This window comes from Lutjanus erythropterus, chromosome 24, assembly GCF_056507025.1.
Source record: "Lutjanus erythropterus isolate fLutEry1 chromosome 24, fLutEry1.hap2, whole genome shotgun sequence".
Classification (NCBI taxonomy): domain Eukaryota; kingdom Metazoa; phylum Chordata; class Actinopteri; order Lutjaniformes; family Lutjanidae; genus Lutjanus; species Lutjanus erythropterus.
In genome coordinates, this window is record NC_139340.1 from 14416446 (window position 1) to 14435902 (window position 19457).

A 19457-nucleotide genomic window follows, 5' to 3' on the forward strand; every position below is an offset into this window, starting at 1 on the left:
TTACATCTGCTTGCCTCATTATAGAACCACTGTTGATAGCATTATTAATTTGTAGAACCTGTTCGATGAAGAACTGAACCGTGCAGATCTCGCGAGAGTTCCGTAAATCAAGACAAGACCCCTCTCTACATCATCAGAAGGAAAGAAAGGGCGAGTGAAAAATTGTAGAAAAACTCATTTATAAATCAGATGATGTAAAATGGACTAAGTTTACTTTTTGAAATGTACTCGGTGTGCATGTGTGTGTGTATGTGTATGTATATATATATATATATGTATATGTATATATGTATATGTGTGTGTATATATATATATATATATATATATATGTGTGTGTGTGTGTGTACATATATATATATATGTTTATGTTAATTTAATCAGGTTCTTTGGCGCAGTTCAAAGCAGACACACAGTAAACTGTAAGAAACATACAGTCCTTATTATAGAAAAGCATGAGCATTTTGTATAAAACCCACTTTGAAGGAGTTTGCAGTGAATCTTTTCTCTTTTGTACATTGAGCACACCTAGGCCTGATTACTGCCACACCTGTTCTCAATCAAGAAATCACTTAAATAGGACCTGCCTGACAAAGTGAAGTAGACCAAAAGATCCTCAACAGCTAGACATCATGCCGAGATCTAAAGAAATTCAGGAATAAATGAGGAAGAAAAGGTTATAAAGCCATTTCTAAAGCTTTGGGACTCCAGTGAACCACAGTGAGAGCCATTATCCACAAACGGTGAAAACATGGAACAGTGGTGAACCTTCCCAGGAGTGTCCCGCCGACCAAAATTACCCCAAGAGCCTCAGTTAAGGTCAGTGTTCATGACTCCACCATATGGCCTGCATGGCAGAGTTCCAAGACGAGACAAAAGTTGAAGTTTTTGGAAGGTGTGTGTCACATTACATCTGGTGTCTTTCAGAAAAAGAACATCATGCCAACAGTAAAATGTGGTGGTGGTAGTGTGATGGTCTGGGGCTGTTTTGCTTCTTCAGGACCTGGAAGACTTGCTGTGATAAGTGGAACTATGAATTCTGCTGTCTACCAAAAAATCCTGAATGAGAATGTCCGGCCATCTGTTCGTGACCTCAAGGTGAAATGAACTTGGGTTCTGCAGCAGGACAATCAACCAAAACACGCCAGCAAGTCCACCTCTGAATGGATTGGGTTTAGGAGGCAATCGCTTTTTCACACAGGGCCATGTAGGTTTGGATTTTTTCTCTCCCTTTAATAATAAAAACCATTTAAAAACTGCTTTTTGTCTTGTCTTTGACTAATATTTAAATTTGTTTGATGTGAAACATTGAAGTGTGACAAACATGCAAAAAAATAAATCAGGAAGGGGGCAAACACTTTTGTATCTTAACGTTCACTTTTTGTTTTGCATTAAGTTTAATGTTCCTTTTTTCTTTTATTGGTGAAATTGGTTTCATAAGGCCAAAGTTACAACAGACTGCTACCGACTCCCCTTTGAGTGTTAATGGTAAAAAAATAAAATGAAATTCAAACCCAAGTCAGGGAGGGTACATTCAAAACTGATTGTTTGCAGATTTTGATAAAATTCTGGAACTTTAAGGTTTCCTTGTAGACTGTACTGTTAAATCCAGAATCTTACATCATCTGTATGAAATTAACAATTTGGGATCAAATAATTCTGTTCTCATAATGAAAATTTTATTTCCTTTAGAGTGCACTGCCCTGTCTAGCCAGAATGTACCAAAGTTCAGAGCCTGCCTCACATCTAACAATGTGCCACTCTCTGTAAAGTCCACCTCACATTTAAATATGAATGTTTGTCAGCACTCCTAAAGTGTCATCTCTATGCAAGCTTTTTCTTCCCCTTATTTCCATGTCACTAACTAATTGAACAAATGGAAATCAATGTGTCATGTCTGTTACAAAGAACCAACATCCTGTTTTATGCGAACTACACATCCTGCTCAGTCCACATCCTGTTTTATGCGAACTACACATCCTGCTTTATGCGAACTACACATCCTGCAAAGTGCACATCCTGTTTTATGCGAACTACACATCCTGCAAAGTCCATATCCTGTTTTATGCTAAGTCCACTTCTAATTGTTAACATTCTAAAGTCAAACATCACTTTAATACCAGATTTTATTCACATGTTTAAAGGTTTGATATTTATTCCACAGAAGTGGTGTATCAAAAACTCCCAAACAATTTAAGTTAATGGTGACCAGTTTACATAAAGAAGAACCTAACACACAGTCCCACCCAGACAGTGTACATGCTGACATGCATGTGGCTCCAAGCTAAAAAAAAAAAAAAAAAAAAAAAAAAAAAAAAACACAAAACAAAGTGAAAACTAAGTTTAATTGTCAAGTTAGCTTAGCATGTTGGAGCTTTGGGAGACCTGACTTACATCAGCTGAGCAGAATGAAGGCATTTAATTTTTTTTGAAAACCGTCACCTCTTTTTCAGAGTTTGCAGCAATGTCTTCCTGTGAAACTTCAGCAGTGTTTTATGGACTACAAAAAACTAAACCCCCACCCTTCAGTTGGCATGAGAGCCAGTGGATAATGACTGAATTTATTTTTGCCTGAACTATCCCTTTAAAACAGCAAGTAATATGGCTTCTGAAGAGAAAACAGAACACTTTCAAAGGTTTGATGCTGTTTATTCAACAGATTTGGTGCACAATTTAAACATTTACCACTCAAGAATTCAACATTGTCAAACTTGTCCACAGTACTTGACACAAAGTCCTGTAGGAACACCAGAGGGGAAAAACATGCAGTGATTGGTTATCAAAAACACCTGACATTTTGCAAATTTCTCCTCAGAGTAGTCTGGCAATGATACCTCACCTGGAAGAAACCCGACTTCCTTCCTGGGCTGGTCGTGACGTGGATGCGCCGCCATTTTGCCCACATGGGCGAAATGTTTGCTACAAGTCTGCCGGATAAACACCATTTGTCTTGGCTCTTTGTGGACCTGCAACATAAAGACATGCGGAAGACGAGTGGAAAAGGGAGAGAGACGAGACTGGATGAAAACCAGAAGGAGTGCAGTTTCTTGTCAGGTAAGTAACTGCACACAAACACACTGCATCTGCTGTTATCAAGCTAGCTTGCTAAAGTTTGGTTGTGCCCTTCGTTTGCTCTGAACATTCAACAGTCAAATTGGCAGTAAATGAAACCAGGTAAAAAAGTTAGATTTTGAGAAGGGATGTCGTGTTTTATCTCACCTTTGTTGTAGTTTCACAGTCATTGTCCAACGAAGTCAAGCCTGCCGAGTGAGCACATGCTGAAAGCAAAAACCACATGGTTATCACAGCCAATATGTATTGTCTAAGCCAGTGTTTCCCAACCCTGGTTCTCAAAGCACACTGCCCTGCATGTTTTAGACGTTTCCCTGCTCCAACACACCTGATTCACATGATCAGCTCATCATCAAAGCTCTGCAGAAGCCTGACAACAACCTGATCATTTGAATTAGGTGTCTTGGAGCAGGGAAACGTCTAAAACATGCACGGCAGTGTGCTTTGAGGACCAGGGTTTTTTGGCTGCAAATTTCTCACATACATCGAGCTGGTTTATGACAAATATACAGCCAAAAAACCCTGGTCCTCCAAGCACACTGCCCTGCATGTTTTAGACGTTTCCCTGCTCCAACACACCTGATTCACATGATCAGCTCATCATCAAGGCTCTGCAGAAGCCTGACAACAACCTGATCATTTGAATTAGGTGTCTTGGAGCAGGGAAACGTCTAAAACATGCAGGGCAGTGTGCTTTGAGGACCAGGGTTTTTTGGCTGCAAATTTCTCACATACATTCAGCTGGTTTATGACAAATATACAGCCAAAAAGAACAGCCAGGTAAAACTAAACCAACATAATGATTTACAAAAAGGTACGAGGTGTGGATATGGAGGCATCAGTAGTGACTGGGATGTGTGTTTTGCAGGCAGAAAAGCAGGAGAGCTGAGCCAAACCTGGGAGCCGTGGAGCCGTGGAGCCAAACCTGGGAGCCGTGGAGCCAAACCTGGGAGCCGTGGAGCCGTGGAGCCAAACCTGGGAGCCGTGGAGCCGTGGAGCCAGACCTGGGAGCCGTGGAGCCAGACCTGGGAGCCGTGGAGCCGTGGAGCCAGACCTGGGAGCCGTGGAGCCCTGTTCAGAGAGAACTCACCTGAGACGTGCAGCCCTGTTGAGAGAGAGGGGGCGAATGACACCAGGCTGCTACTTGTAGGCTGTGGAGGAGGTTCTACCCAGGTGTTGCCACTTTGCCTTAACGAGCCCCCCCCTGATTGCCACTTCCTGCAGGAACACCTGGTGGAGTTTCTACCCGGGTGCCGCCATTTTGTTTTCCTGCACCACCCTGACCGCCAGCTCCTGCAGGAACAGCTCAGCCAGGAAAAAGGCCGTTTTCAGCACATATTAAATGCTTATACTATATTTTATAGTGTCTATGCTATATAGTATATACAGTATATATAATATTCTGTATATACTAGTATATATATATATACTAGTATATATACTAGTATATATATATACTAGTATATATGTATATATATATATATATATATATATATACTAGTATATATATGTATATATATATATATATATATATATATATATATATATATATATATATATATATATATACTAGTATATATATATATATATTACGGCGGCGCGGCAAGCGATTCCAACTTTCGTTCATTCCTTCCTTTCTTCCTTCCAACTGTCTTTCTTTAAGTACGTAGGATTCCAACTGTTCTAAAGAGAGTATTAAGTAAGTAGGAAGTTAGCAGTTAGCAATAGGAAGTTAGCAAATAGCAATTAGCAAATAGCAATTAGCGATTAAAAAATAGGCAGTAAAAGTTTAGCTGCTCATGCATCTCTGTATCATAACACCTGGCATTTATGGCTCCGAAAGTCTGGGAGGGGACACGGCCCCCTCCACTACCCGCCAACCGCATCCGTGCTGGAACCCAGCAACGGGTGGAATCGAACCGCGGGCAGCTTGTCACCCCGGGATGACAACGTTCCTTGTTCTATCCACCACGCCACCAAGTCCACAACACACTTGGATAACTTCTCCGGGCGCTTTTATCTCTACACTTTGGATGTTGGACTTTAAAATTCACTGAGGGTGCTAAGATTTGAACACACAACCTCAGAGTCCAAAGACTTCGCCTTAACACCTGCGCTATCGGAGCAGACAGGCATGCTTCGGTTCTCAGAGGTTTTCACTTTTTTCTTGGAACTCTGGCCTTTCAAAGTCACCGAGGGCGGTAAGATTTGAACACACAACCTCAGAGTCTTTTTTTTTTACAGCTTTTCATATTAACCTTTGGAGATCAGCTTCCAAAATTGACTGACTTATCAGAGGATTTAACCTTAGAACCTCACACCTCACAAGCCATTGTCTTACAGCCTGAGCTATTGGATCAGGTAGTTATTTGTAGGTTTTTAGAGGTTTTCATTTCATTCTTTAGACTCTGGTCTTCAAAAGTCACCGAGGGCGGTAAGATTTGATCACCCGACCTTAGAGTCCAAAGACTTTGCCTTAACACCTGCGCCATCGGAGCTGACAGGCATACATTGGTTCTCAGAGGTTTTCACGTTTTTCTTGGAACTCTGGCCTTTAAAAGTCACCGAGGGCGGTAAGATTTGAACACACAAACTCAGAGTCCAAAGACTTCGCCTTAACACCTGCGCCATCGGAGCAGACAGGCATGCATCGGTTCTCAGAGGTTTTCACTTTTTTCTTAGAACTCTGGCCTTTAAAAGTCACCGAGGGCGGTAAGATTTGAACACACGCCCTCAGAGTCCAAAGACTTCGCCTTAAGACCTGCGCTATGGGAGCAGATAGGCCTACATGGGTTCTCAGAGGTTTTCACTTTTTTCTTGGAACTCTGGCCGTTAAAAGTCACCGAGGGCGGTAAGATTTGATCACACGACCTCAGAGTCCAAAGACTTCGCCTTAAGACCTGCGCTATCGGAGAAGACAGGCATGCATCGGTTCTCAGAGGTTTTCACTTTTTCCTTGGGACTTTGGCTTTCAAAAGTCACCGAGGGCGCTAAGATTTGAACACACGAACTCAGAGTCCAAAGACTTCGCCTTAACACCTGCACTATCGGAGCAGACAGAAATGCATTGGTTCTCAGAGGTTTTCACTTTTTCCTTGGGACTTTGGCTTTCAAAAGTCACCGAGGGCGCTAAGATTTGAACACACGAACTCAGAGTCCAAAGACTTCGCCTTAACACCTGCACTATCGGAGCAGACAGAAATGCATTGGTTCTCAGAGGTTTTCACTTTTTCCTTGGGACTTTGGCTTTCAAAAGTCACCAAGAGTGCTAAGATTTGAACACACGACCTCAGAGTCCAAAGACTTCGCCTTAACACCTGCGCTATGGGAGCAGGTAGTCATGCATTGTTTCCCAGAGGTCTTCACTTTTTCCTTGGGACTTTGGCTTTCAAAAGTCACCGAGGGCGGTAAGATTTGATCAGTTGGACAATTTTCCACCAAAATAAGCAATTTTGCAAACACACTATCAAGTAGTAGTGACTACAGCGTTTTTAAAAAGTCAGCATACCATGTTTTCATTTATATTTAACTGAAATTATCTTTTCCTAACCTTAGCAAGTGCTTTTCCAGCTAAATCCACCCAAAATTATATTTCCTTAATCAAAATGTTTTTGTTACTTTCCGGTTGTGAATCCCAATCTGTGGTACTGTAGTCCTGTACTTTATATGGCCAGCATTCACCCTGCGCTATCGGAGCAGACAGTCATGCATTGTTTCCCAGAGGTTTTCACTTTTTCCTTGGGACTTTGGCTTTCAAAAGTCACCGAGGGTGCTAAGATTTGAACACACGACCTCAATGACCAAAGACTTCGCCTTAAGGCCTGCGCTATCGGAGCAGGCAGTCGTGCTTTGGTTCTCAGAGGTTTTCACTTTTTTCTTGGGACTCTGGTTTTCAAAAGTCACCGAGGGCAATAAGATTTGAACACACGACCTCAGAGTCCAAAGACACCTTCTTAAGACCTGCACTATCGGAACAGACAGTCAAGCTGTGGTTCTCAGAGGTTTTCACCTTTTCCTTGCAACTCTGGCTTTTAAAAGTCACAGAGGGTGATAAGATTTGAACACACGTCTCATTAACAACTGTCAAAGAATGAGAAATGAGCTGTGCTTTATACAGAGAGATAGCTCAGGTGGGCGAGCTGGTGAGATGCAAGTTGTTTGGTCAACTCAGCGCTGGTTCAATCCCTACTTGAGGAGCAGTGATATTGTCTTTAAAAGACAGTATACTGCCCCCTACAGGCTGCTCTGTCACTGTGCATGTACTGATGATTGTAATCAATCTAATTGATAACATTCACGTGCAACTAATCAAGCAGTTACCAGTGTGACTGATAAGGATGACACAATTCAAAAGCAATGAATGACCAAAGTTCTTTATTTCTCATTTTTTGAGCATTTTACAGCTTATTTATCACCTCCTCCTCCTCCTCCTCCTCCTCCTGTGTTACCTGTCAGTGTATCAGGATCCATTCATATGTCAAATATATGTTTGTGTCTTTAATCTTCATGTTTCAATGATAAAACACATGTTCATTAATTAATTGTAATGTATTCAGGATAAGACACAAAGTATTAGTATTGTCACTAACTCATTAATTCATCCAGCTATGTGTTTGATTTGGGGTGGGGGTGGGTGGTGGTGTGGTGGTGGTGGTGGTGGTGGTGTGGTGGTGGTGGTGGTGGCGGTGGTGTGGGGAGTTTCGAGTCTGCCGAGATTTCTGCCGAGTGGTAGACTCGAAACACCCCACAACACCAAAAGAAGCTACCACCAGAACCGACCCCCGCCCAACCCACCTCACCACCACCTCATCACCACCACCACCCACCCCCGCCCAACCCACCTCATCACCACCACCACCACCACCACCCAACCCACCTCACCACCACCTCATCAACACCACCCACCCCCGCTCAACCCACCTCATCACCACCACCACCACCACCACCCACCCCCGCTCAACCCACCTCACCACCACCACCCACCACCCAACCCCGCCCAACCCACCGCACCACCACCTCATCACCCCCACCACCACCCACCCCCGCCCAACCCCGCCCAACCCACCTCACCACCACCACCCACCCCAACCCCAAATCAAACACATAGCTGGAGTTAATGAGTTGGACTGGTTGTAAACTTCCCTCAAATCATGACATGATAATGCAGACAGTTTAAGAGGTTGACTTAAACTTTCTTTTTTTTTTTTTTAGAGCTTTTCATATTAACCTTTGGAGATCAGCTTCCAAAATTGACTGACTTATCAGAGGATTTAACCTTAAAACCTCAAACCTCCCAAGCCGCGTCAGCGGCAGCAGAAACTGTTGGAAAAGGAGCGGATAATTCGCTTCATAAAGGACGAGAGGACGCAGGGAGGACAACGACAACATGGACCGAAGTTTATTACGAGTTCTGGTGTGAATCAGAGGCTCAACGGACTCACAAAAACAAACAGCAGGATCCGTGCGGCCGCTGCTAACCAGCTAACAGGTAAGCTAACAACACCTGTGCAGACAGTAGATGACAATTTGAGGCTCAAAAACAAACTGCCCAGCGATCAAACCGCCCGAATGACTCGAGGTTGAAATGAGGGACTGTTGTGGGAAGGAACGTGGTGTTTAATGTCGCTTTTGTTTGAGTTTTACTGCAGTTATTGTCGGAGTGCACATCTGCGGATGCGGATGTGCACTGAGCGAACACAGAGCTCATGGCTTCAAGGTAACCCCAGACCTGCGAGAGATCTCGCAAGAGCTATTATTCTAACTCAGACCGTGAGTGTTTGATGTCCCTAAATCCAGCTAGACTTTTACATCCTCATTGTAATGCCTCATTATAGAACCACAGTTGATAGCATTATTAGTTTGTAGAACCTGTTCGATGAAGAGCTGAACCGTGCAGATCTCGCGAGACTTCCGCAAATCAAGACAAGACCCCTCTCATCATCAGAAGGAAATAAAGGGCGAGTGAAAAATTGTAGAAAAACTCATTTATAAATCAGATGACGTAAAATGGAGTAGAAGTTTACTTTTTGAAATGTATTTGGTGTGCATATGTACACACACGTGTATATTTGTGTGTACATATATATATATTAGGGGTGGGACTTGATTAAAAAATTAATCTAATTACAAGCTTTGTGATTAATTCATCTCAATCACATTTTAATGGCAAAACAATATTTGCCACAAGAAGCAACATTTTTCAATTTAAATGGATTTTGGTATATGACTGAATCAAATGATAGACACATGCAAACATTTAAACAACAAAATATTGTTTATTTTGCACCAGTCTGACAATGGCACTAGTAATCATAATGGTTCAATTCAAGCTTTCATAGAACTTTAAAAATTTTATTTATTCAAAGCGCAGCATTTTGCCTGTCTGATTATGTTTACCTGCTCTGAATTTGTTGATTAAGTCCTCCTTCCTATGGATAAGCAGGCTACGTAGTTAAATTGTTTAGTTTCTGTCTGTCTTTATGACCGCGAGTCTGCACGGGGTCTTATATTTTGGAAATCAACCGGATTCTCCCCTGTTTTCTGTGGCTGACTTCCTACCCGTTCGACCTGCTCTGTGGCAATTGACGCGCCATCTGTCTGTAATTTGCCTCAGAAATCCAATTAAATGCTTTGACATGATCTGCCAGATCAGATATTAATATAGCTGAAATGTTTTGCTATAATTTTGTGAGCAGAATAATAGAGATTGTGATATTTATTGTGCATCCCTACAGTAAATGTAACCACAAGACAACTTTAGTCCTAAAAACACAGAGGACTGAAGCTGCTCCTCTGCCGGCGTGCTGCTCAAAAGACGCCTCCTTAAGTGAAAAGAAAATGCGACCAATGTATAATATGTCCTTCTGTGGTCTCTGTCCAGGGCTCACACTTGTTTCAACCGGCTGGACCTGCCACCCTCGCCATCCTTCTTTATGCTGTATGAGAAGATGCTGACCGCCGTGGAGGAGACCAACACCTTTGGACTGGAATGAGACCCTCGTAAGTCTGTCTGTCTGTCCGTCTGCCCACCGCTTCCCAGCTCCCCTCAGGCTACCCCTCCAGGACTGCTGGTGGTAGTGAAGACAGGGAGCCATGATGGAAGCTGGGTTCAAAACGCTGGATTTAAAGTCCCATTTCTGGTTTATGTTTAATTTATAATGCGTTCTATTTTATAACAGAGGCTGTTGAGACCTTTGCACCATGAAGCTGCACAGAGGTAATTTTTTTTCTTGTTGTTGTTGCACCTACTTAGTAAGACACGCTTTCACCTGTGTGATGTGACGAATGAAGACCCACACTGCCTTTGGGAGAATTTAAACTGCCAGGGTTTGATCAACTGGACACGGGGATGTTATAGATGCTCAGATATTTAGATATTTAAAACTCAGTTTAATTTTTACTCTTAACCTCCATTAAATTTAATTTTGTTGCACCACCAGTTTTTAAATGAACTTTTTTATTATTAAGGGAGAAAAAAAATCCAAACCTCCATGTGAAAAAGTGATTGCCCCCCCTGTGAAAACTTAACTGTGGTTTATCATACCTGAGTTCAGTTTCTCTCCCTTTAATAATGAAAACCATTTAAAAACTGCATTTTGTCTTGTGTTTGACTAACATTTAAATTTGTTTGATGTGAAACATTGAAGTGTGACAAACATGCAAAAAAGTTTGTATCATAACCTATTTTGCTTAAAATTAGTCATGTTTTTGCTCACTTTTTCTTTTGCATATTTAAGTTTAATCTTCCTCTTTTATTGGCAGGAATTGGTTTCCATAAGACCAAAGTTACAGACTGCTACAGACTCCCCTTTATGAGTGTTAATGGTAAAAAAAAAAAAAAATGAAACTTCAAACCCAAGTCAGGGAGGGTACATTCAAAACTGTGTCTGCAGATTTTGATAAAATTCTGGACCTACTGGTTTCCTTGTTTACACTTGTAGAATGTACTATTAAATCCAGAACCTAACATATCTGTATGAAATTAATATTTTTGGGGTCAAATAATTGTGTTCTCATAATGAAAATTTTATTATTTCCCTCACTGAGTGCACTGCCCTGTCTAAACAGAATGTACCAGAGTTTAGAGCCGAAGCCGCCTGCCTCACATCTAACAACGTACCACTCTCTGTAAAGTCCACCTCACATTTAAATATGAATGTCAGCACTTCTCTCCTAAAATAAAGTGTCATCTCTATGCAAGCTTTTCCATGTCACTAAGTGTAATTGAACAAATGGAAATCAATGTGTCATGTCTGTTACAAAGAACCAACATCCTGTTTTATGCTAAGTCCACATCCTGCTAAGTGCACATCCTGGTTTATGCTAAGTCCACATCCTGCAAAGTCCATATCCTGTTTCATGCTAAGTCCACTTCTAATTGTTAACATTCTAAAGTCAAACAACAATGTACCACTCTGTAAAGTCCACCTCACATTTAAATATGAATGTTTGTCAGCACTCCTAAAGTGTCATCTCTATGCAAGCTTTTTCTTCCCCTTATTTCCATGTCACTAACTGTAATTGAACAAATGGAAATCAATGTGTCATGTCTGTTACAAAGAACCAACATCCTGTTTTATGCTAAGTCCACATCCTGTTTTATGCAAACTACACATCCTGCTAAGTGCACATCCTGGTTTATGCTAAGTCCACATCCTGCAAAGTCCATATCCTGTTTTATGCTAAGTCCACTTCTAATTGTTAACATTCTAAAGTCAAACATCACTTTAATACCAGATTTTATTCACATGTTTAAAGGTTTGATATTTATTCCACAGAAGTGGTGTATCAAAAACTCCCAAACAATTTAAGTTAATGGTGACCAGTTTACATAAAGAAGAACCTAACACACAGTCCCACCCAGACACAGTGTACATGCTGACATGCATGTGGCTCCAAGCTAAAAAAAAAAAAAAAAAAAAAAAAAAAAAAAAACACAAAACAAAGTGAAAACTAAGTTTAATTGTCAAGTTAGCTTAGCATGTTGGAGCTTTGGGAGACCTGACTTACATCAGCTGAGCAGAATGAAGGCATTTAATTTTTTTTGAAAACCGTCACCTCTTTTTCAGAGTTTGCAGCAATGTCTTCCTGTGAAACTTTAGCAGTGTTTTATGGACTACAAAAAACTAAACCCCCACCCTTCAGTTGGCATGAGAGCCAGTGGATAATGACTGAATTTATTTTTGCCTGAACTATCCCTTTAAAACAGCAAGTAATATGGCTTCTGAAGAGAAAACAGAACACTTTCAAAGGTTTGATGCTGTTTATTCAACAGATTTGGTGCACAATTTAAACATTTACCACTCAAGAATTCAACATTGTCAAACTTGTCCACAGTACTTGACACAAAGTCCTGTAGGAACACCAGAGGGGAAAAACATGCAGTGATTGGTTATCAAAAACACCTGACATTTTGCAAATTTCTCCTCAGAGTAGTCTGGCAATGATACCTCACCTGGAAGAAACCCGACTTCCTTCCTGGGCTGGTCGTGACGTGGATGCGCCGCCATTTTGCCCACATGGGCGAAATGTTTGCTACAAGTCTGCCGGATAAACACCATTTGTCTTGGCTCTTTGTGGACCTGCAACATAAAGACATGCGGAAGACGAGTGGAAAAGGGAGAGAGACGAGACTGGATGAAAACCAGAAGGAGTGCAGTTTCTTGTCAGGTAAGTAACTGCACACAAACACACTGCATCTGCTGCTATCAAGCTAGCTTGCTAAAGTTTGGTTGTGCCCTTCGTTTGCTCTGAACATTCAACAGTCAAATTGGCAGTAAATGAAACCAGGTAAAAAAGTTATAGATTTTGAGAAGGGATGTCGTGTTTTATCTCACCTTTGTTGTAGTTTCACAGTCATTGTCCAACGAAGTCAAGCCTGCCGAGTGAGCACATGGTGAAAGCAAAAACCACATGGTTATCACAGCCAACATGTATTGTCTAAGCCAGTGTTTCCCAACCCTGGTCCTCAAGGCACACTGCCCTGCATGTTTTAGACGTTTCCCTGCTCCAACACACCTGATTCACATGATCAGCTCATCATCAAGGCTCTGCAGAAGCCTGACAACAACCTGATCATTTGAATTAGGTGTCTTGGAGCAGGGAAACGTCTAAAACATGCAGGGCAGTGTGCTTTGAGGACCAGGGTTTTTTGGCTGCAAATTTCTCACATACATCGAGCTGGTTTATGACAAATATACAGCCAAAAAACCCTGGTCCTCCAAGCACACTGCCCTGCATGTTTTAGACGTTTCCCTGCTCCAACACACCTGATTCACATGATCAGCTCATCATCAAGGCTCTGCAGAAGCCTGACAACAACCTGATCATTTGAATTAGGTGTCTTGGAGCAGGGAAACGTCTAAAACATGCAGGGCAGTGTGCTTTGAGGACCAGGGTTTTTTGGCTGCAAATTTCTCACATACATTCAGCTGGTTTATGACAAATATACAGCCAAAAAGAACAGCCAGGTAAAACTAAGCCAACATAATGATTTACAAAAAGGTACGAGGTGTGGATATGGAGGCATCAGTAGTGACTGGGATGTGTGTTTTGCAGGCAGAAAAGCAGGAGAGCTGAGCCAAACCTGGGAGCCGTGGAGCCGTGGAGCCAAACCTGGGAGCCGTGGAGCCAAACCTGGGAGCCGTGGAGCCGTGGAGCCAAACCTGGGAGCCGTGGAGCCGTGGAGCCAGACCTGGGAGCCGTGGAGCCAGACCTGGGAGCCGTGGAGCCGTGGAGCCAGACCTGGGAGCCGTGGAGCCCTGTTCAGAGAGAACTCACCTGAGACGTGCAGCCCTGTTGAGAGAGAGGGGGCGAATGACACCAGGCTGCTACTTGTAGGCTGTGGAGGAGGTTCTACCCAGGTGTTGCCACTTTGCCTTAACGAGCCCCCCCCTGATTGCCACTTCCTGCAGGAACACCTGGTGGAGTTTCTACCCGGGTGCCGCCATTTTGTTTTCCTGCACCACCCTGACCGCCAGCTCCTGCAGGAACAGCTCAGCCAGGAAAAAGGCCGTTTTCAGCACATATTAAATGCTTATACTATATTTTATAGTGTCTATGCTATATAGTATATACAGTATATATAATATTCTGTATATACTAGTATATATATATATACTAGTATATATACTAGTATATATATATACTAGTATATATGTATATATATATATATATATATATATATACTAGTATATATATGTATATATATATATATATATATATATATATATATATATATATATATACTAGTATATATATATATATATTACGGCGGCGCGGCAAGCGATTCCAACTTTCGTTCATTCCTTCCTTTCTTCCTTCCAACTGTCTTTCTTTAAGTACGTAGGATTCCAACTGTTCTAAAGAGAGTATTAAGTAAGTAGGAAGTTAGCAGTTAGCAATAGGAAGTTAGCAAATAGCAATTAGCAAATAGCAATTAGCGATTAAAAAATAGGCAGTAAAAGTTTAGCTGCTCATGCATCTCTGTATCATAACACCTGGCATTTATGGCTCCGAAAGTCTGGGAGGGGACACGGCCCCCTCCACTACCCGCCAACCGCATCCGTGCTGGAACCCAGCAACGGGTGGAATCGAACCACGGGCAGCTTGTCACCCCGGGATGACAACGTTCCTTGTTCTATCCACCACGCCACCAAGTCCACAACACACTTGGATAACTTCTCCGGGCGCTTTTATCTCTACACTTTGGATGTTGGACTTTAAAATTCACTGAGGGTGCTAAGATTTGAACACACGACCTCAGAGTCCAAAGACTTCGCCTTAACACCTGCGCTATCGGAGCAGACAGGCATGCTTCGGTTCTCAGAGGTTTTCACTTTTTTCTTGGAACTCTGGCCTTTCAAAGTCACCGAGGGTGGTAAGATTTGTACACACGACCTCAGTCTTTTTTTTTTTTTTACAGCTTTTCATATTAACCTTTGGAGATCAGCTTCCAAAATTGACTGACTTATCAGAGGATTTAACCTTAAAACCTCACACCTCACAAGCCATTGTCTTACAGCCTGAGCTATTGGATCAGGTAGTTATTTGTAGGTTTTTAGAGGTTTTCATTTCATTCTTTAGACTCTGGTCTTCAAAAGTCACCGAGGGCGGTAAGATTTGATCACCCGACCTTAGAGTCCAAAGACTTTGCCTTAACACCTGCGCCATCGGAGCTGACAGGCATGCATTGGTTCTCAGAGGTTTTCACGTTTTTCTTGGAACTCTGGCCTTTAAAAGTCACCGAGGGCGGTAAGATTTGAACACACGAACTCAGAGTTCAAAGACTTCGCCTTAACACCTGCGCCATCGGAGCAGACAGGCATGCATTGGTTCTCAGAGGTTTTCACTTTTTTCTTAGAACTCTGGCCTTTAAAAGTCACCGAGGGCGGTAAGATTTGAACACACGCCCTCAGAGTCCAAAGACTTCGCCTTAAGACCTGCGCTATGGGAGCAGATAGGCCTACATCGGTTCTCAGAGGTTTTCACTTTTTTCTTGGAACTCTGGCCGTTAAAAGTCACCGAGGGCTGTAAGATTTGATCACACGACCTCAGAGTCCAAAGACTTCGCCTTAACACCTGCGCTATCGGAGCAGACAGGCATGCTTCGGTTCTCAGAGGTTTTCACTTTTTTCTTGGAACTCTGGCCTTTAAAAGTCACCGAGGGTGGTAAGATTTGTACACACGACCTCAGAGTCTTTTTTTTTAAGAGCTTTTCATATTAACCTTTGGAGATCAGCTTCCAAAATTGACTGACTTATCAGAGGATTTAACCTTAAAACCTCAAACCTTACAAGCCATTGTCTTACAGCCTGAGCTATTGGATCAGGTAGTTATTTGTAGGTTCTTAGAGGTTTTCATTTCATTCTTTAGACTCTGGTCTTCAAAAGTCACTGAGGGCGATAAGATTTGAACACACGACCTCAGAGTCCAACGACTTCGCCTTAACACCTGCGCCATCGGAGCTGACAGGCATGCATTGGTTCTCAGAGGTTTTCACTTTTTTCTTGGGACTCTGACCTTTAAAAGTCACCGAGGGCGGTAGGATTTGACCACACGACCTCAGAGTCCAAAGACTTCGCCTTAAGACCTGCGCTATGGGAACAGATAGGCCTATGTCGGTTCTCAGAGGTTTTCACTTTTTTCTTGGAACTCTGGCCGTTAAAAGTCACCGAGGGCGGTAAGATTTGAACACACGACCTCAGAGTCCAAAGACTTCGCCTTAAGACCTGCGCTATCGAAGCAGACAGAAATGCATTGGTTCTCAGAGGTTTTCACTTTTTCCTTGGGACTTTGGCTTTCAAAAGTCACCGAGGGCGCTAAGATTTGAACACACGACCTCAGAGTCCAAAGACTTCGCCTTAACACCTGCGCTATGGGAGCAGATACGTGTACATCGGTTCTCAGAGGTCTTCACTTTTTTCTTGGGACTTTGGCTTTCAAAAGTCACCGAGGGCGGTAAGATTTGATCAGTTGGACAATTTTCCACCAAAATAAGCAATTTTGCAAACACACTATCAAGTAGTAGTGACTACAGCGTTTTTAAAAAGTCAGCATACCATGTTTTCATTTATATTTAACTGAAATTATCTTTTCCTAACCTTAGCAAGTGCTTTTACAACCTAAATCCACCCAAAATTATATTTCCTTAATCAAAATGATTTTGTTGCTTTCTGGTTGTGAATCCCAGTCTGTGGTACTGTAGTTCTGTACTTTATATGGCCAGCATTCACCCTGCGCCATCGGAGGAGACAATCATGCTTTGGTTCTCAGAGGTTTTCACTTTTTTCTTGGGACTCTGGCTTTCAAAAGTCACTGAGGGCGATAAGATTTGATCACCCGATCTCAGAGTCCAAAGACTTCCCCTTAACACCTGCGCTATTGGAGCAGGCAGTCATGCTTTTGTTCTCAGGCTTTTTTTTACTTTTTTCTTGGAACTCTGGCCATTAAAAGTCACCGAGGATGGTAAGATTTGAACACACTACCTCAGAGTCCAAAGACTTCGCCTTAACACCTGCGCCATTGGAGCAGACAGGTATGCGTTGGTTCTCAGAGGTTTTCACTTTTTTCTTGGATCTCTGGCCTTTAAAAGTCACCGAGGGTGGTAAGATTTGATCACACTACCTCAGAGTCCAAAGACTTCGCCTTAAGACTTGCGCTATCGGAGCAGACAGCCATGTGTTGGTTCTCAGAGGTTTTCACTTTTTTCTTGGGACTCTGGCCTTTAAAAGTCACCAAGGGTGGTAAGATTTGATCACACGACCTCAAAGTCCAAAGACTTCGCCTTAAGACTTGCGCTATCGGAGCAGACAGGCATGCATTGGTTCTCAGAGGTTTTCACTTTTTTCTTGGGACTCTGGCTTTCAAAAGTCACCGAAGGTGGTAAGATTTGAACACACGACTTCAGAGTCCAAAGACTTCGCCTTAAGACCTACGCTATCGGAGCAGACAGGCATGCATTGGTTCTCAGAGGTTTTCACTTTTTTCTTGGATCTCTGGCCTTTAAAAGTCACAGAGGGCGATAAGATTTGACCACACGACCTCAGAGTCCAAAGACTTCACCTTAAGACCTCTGCTATCAGAGCAGACAGGCATGCTTTGGTTCTGAGAGGTTTTAACTTTTTTCTTGGGACTTCAGTCTTCAAAAGTCCCTGAGGGTAAAAAGGATTGAACACACAATCTCAACAGATATCCTCTTATAGCCTGAGCCATTGGTTTAGGTGGTTGAAGTTTGGTTTTTACTTTGAACTTTGACCTTCAATATTTACTGGGGGAGGGGTGATAAGGATTGAACACACAACCTTAACCTCCCAAGGCATTCTTTTACGGCCTGAGCTGTCACGTCAGACGGTTAAATGAGCTATTGGATCAGGCACTTCACGTCTGGTTCTTAGAGGTTTTCATTTTTATTGGACAGTGGCCTTCAAAATTCACTGAACCTTGCAATAATCAAACACTCAATCTCAGGACCTCTAAGTACCAAGCAGCTCTCTTACAAAATGGGCTCAATGATGAGTGTTTTAAGCGTCTTTGTCCACATAGTCCCATTAATCTCCAGGTGGCCACTGGCAGGTATCAAACCAGTCATATCAAGCACCATGCTTCACCCAGCTGCAAACACTAGTGCTCAGAGAGAAAGCCCCAGTGTGAAGGGGACTGAAGGGTGGTGCTCTGAGATTAAGTCTTCACTTTGAGGTTGTTTGTTTAATTCCCATGAGTCGCAGTGAAGTTTGAAGTCCAATGCCCAAACTCCCAAGCTGCTCTCTTCCAACCTGAACTATTCGATCACTTGGACAATTTTCCACCAAAATAAGCAATTTTGCAAACACACTATCAAGTAGTAGTGACTACAGCATTTTTAAAAAGTCAGCATACCATGTTTTCATTTATATTTAACTGAAATTATCTTTTCCTAACTCTAGCAAGTGCTTTTACAACCTAAATCCACCCAAAATTATATTTCCTTAATCAAAATGCTTTTGTTACTTTCTGGTTGTGAATCCCAGTCTGTGGTACTGTAGTCCTGTACTTTATATGGCCAGCATCCACCCAGACAGCTAGGCTTGTGTGTTTGCATTGCATTATATTATTTAAAAGAAGCGTTGTCTTTGAACATAATCCAGGCAGGAACTACACTGTCAGCACAAGGCAATTCTGAAAACAAATATCCAGTAATATCTTCTCAGAAACAGTCAATAATTTTCAAAACAGCAGGTATAAACTTTATCATATTTAATTCCATTGTAGCATATTGATGATGACACGCAGTACAAAAGCAATTACCAGACATTCCATTACAACTTGGACCCAGTATACCCCACCAAAAATATCAACAATAGACACCATAACACTAAGCTTCTCTTAGTTTCATAGTGAAGTCAACAAGACGAACAAGATCTTGGTTATGGGGAGACGAAGCTAGGACCATTAAGATTATTCTCTCTCCTTTATTTTTCTTTCCCCCCCTTGAATAAAAATTGTTATATTGTATTTATATATTACAACACTCAACAGAAAATGGAGCAATACAAAAATTACAAACATGAACCTTGAGTAATGCATGGAGAAACAGCTTTTAAGAGCAACACCTATGGCACATTTTTTTCATTTCCTCACACAGTTTTGTACATTTTCACAAAAGGTGCTTATAACCACAAGCTATTTGATTCTGAAATGAATACAGAAGTATTCCATGGAAACAGTGAACTGTGGGAGGCAGCAACATGCTAATGCTCACGCTCTGACAATAGATGGCGCCATAATACCACAATCCTTCCACTTCTTGCTCTTGTGAGGCTCCTGTGCCCAAGTGACAGGCAACTCAATGAAAAAGAAGACTTAAATTATACATAAGTACATCATGTATGTCCAGATTTAATGCTGAAGTG

At 42.1% G+C, this 19457-nt stretch overlaps 2 long non-coding RNA genes across 3 annotated transcripts; both read left to right on the plus strand.

Moving 5' to 3' along the window:
* The first annotated feature begins 361 nt into the window (after positions 1-361).
* LOC146304819 (uncharacterized) lies at positions 362-3990 on the plus strand. 2 transcript variants are annotated; one of them, XR_014769304.1, is made up of 4 exons: positions 362-816; positions 925-1204; positions 2813-3051; positions 3938-3990. It is a non-coding gene; the product is annotated as an uncharacterized LOC146304819 (long non-coding RNA). The 2 variants fall into 2 exon arrangements; XR_014769303.1 differs by having other exon boundaries at positions 362-1204.
* A 4210-nt stretch (positions 3991-8200) lies between these two features.
* LOC146304820 (uncharacterized) lies at positions 8201-13679 on the plus strand. Its single transcript, XR_014769305.1, has 5 exons — positions 8201-8557; positions 9950-10068; positions 10248-10285; positions 12500-12738; positions 13627-13679. It is a non-coding gene; the product is annotated as an uncharacterized LOC146304820 (long non-coding RNA).
* The last annotated feature ends 5778 nt before the right edge of the window (positions 13680-19457 follow it).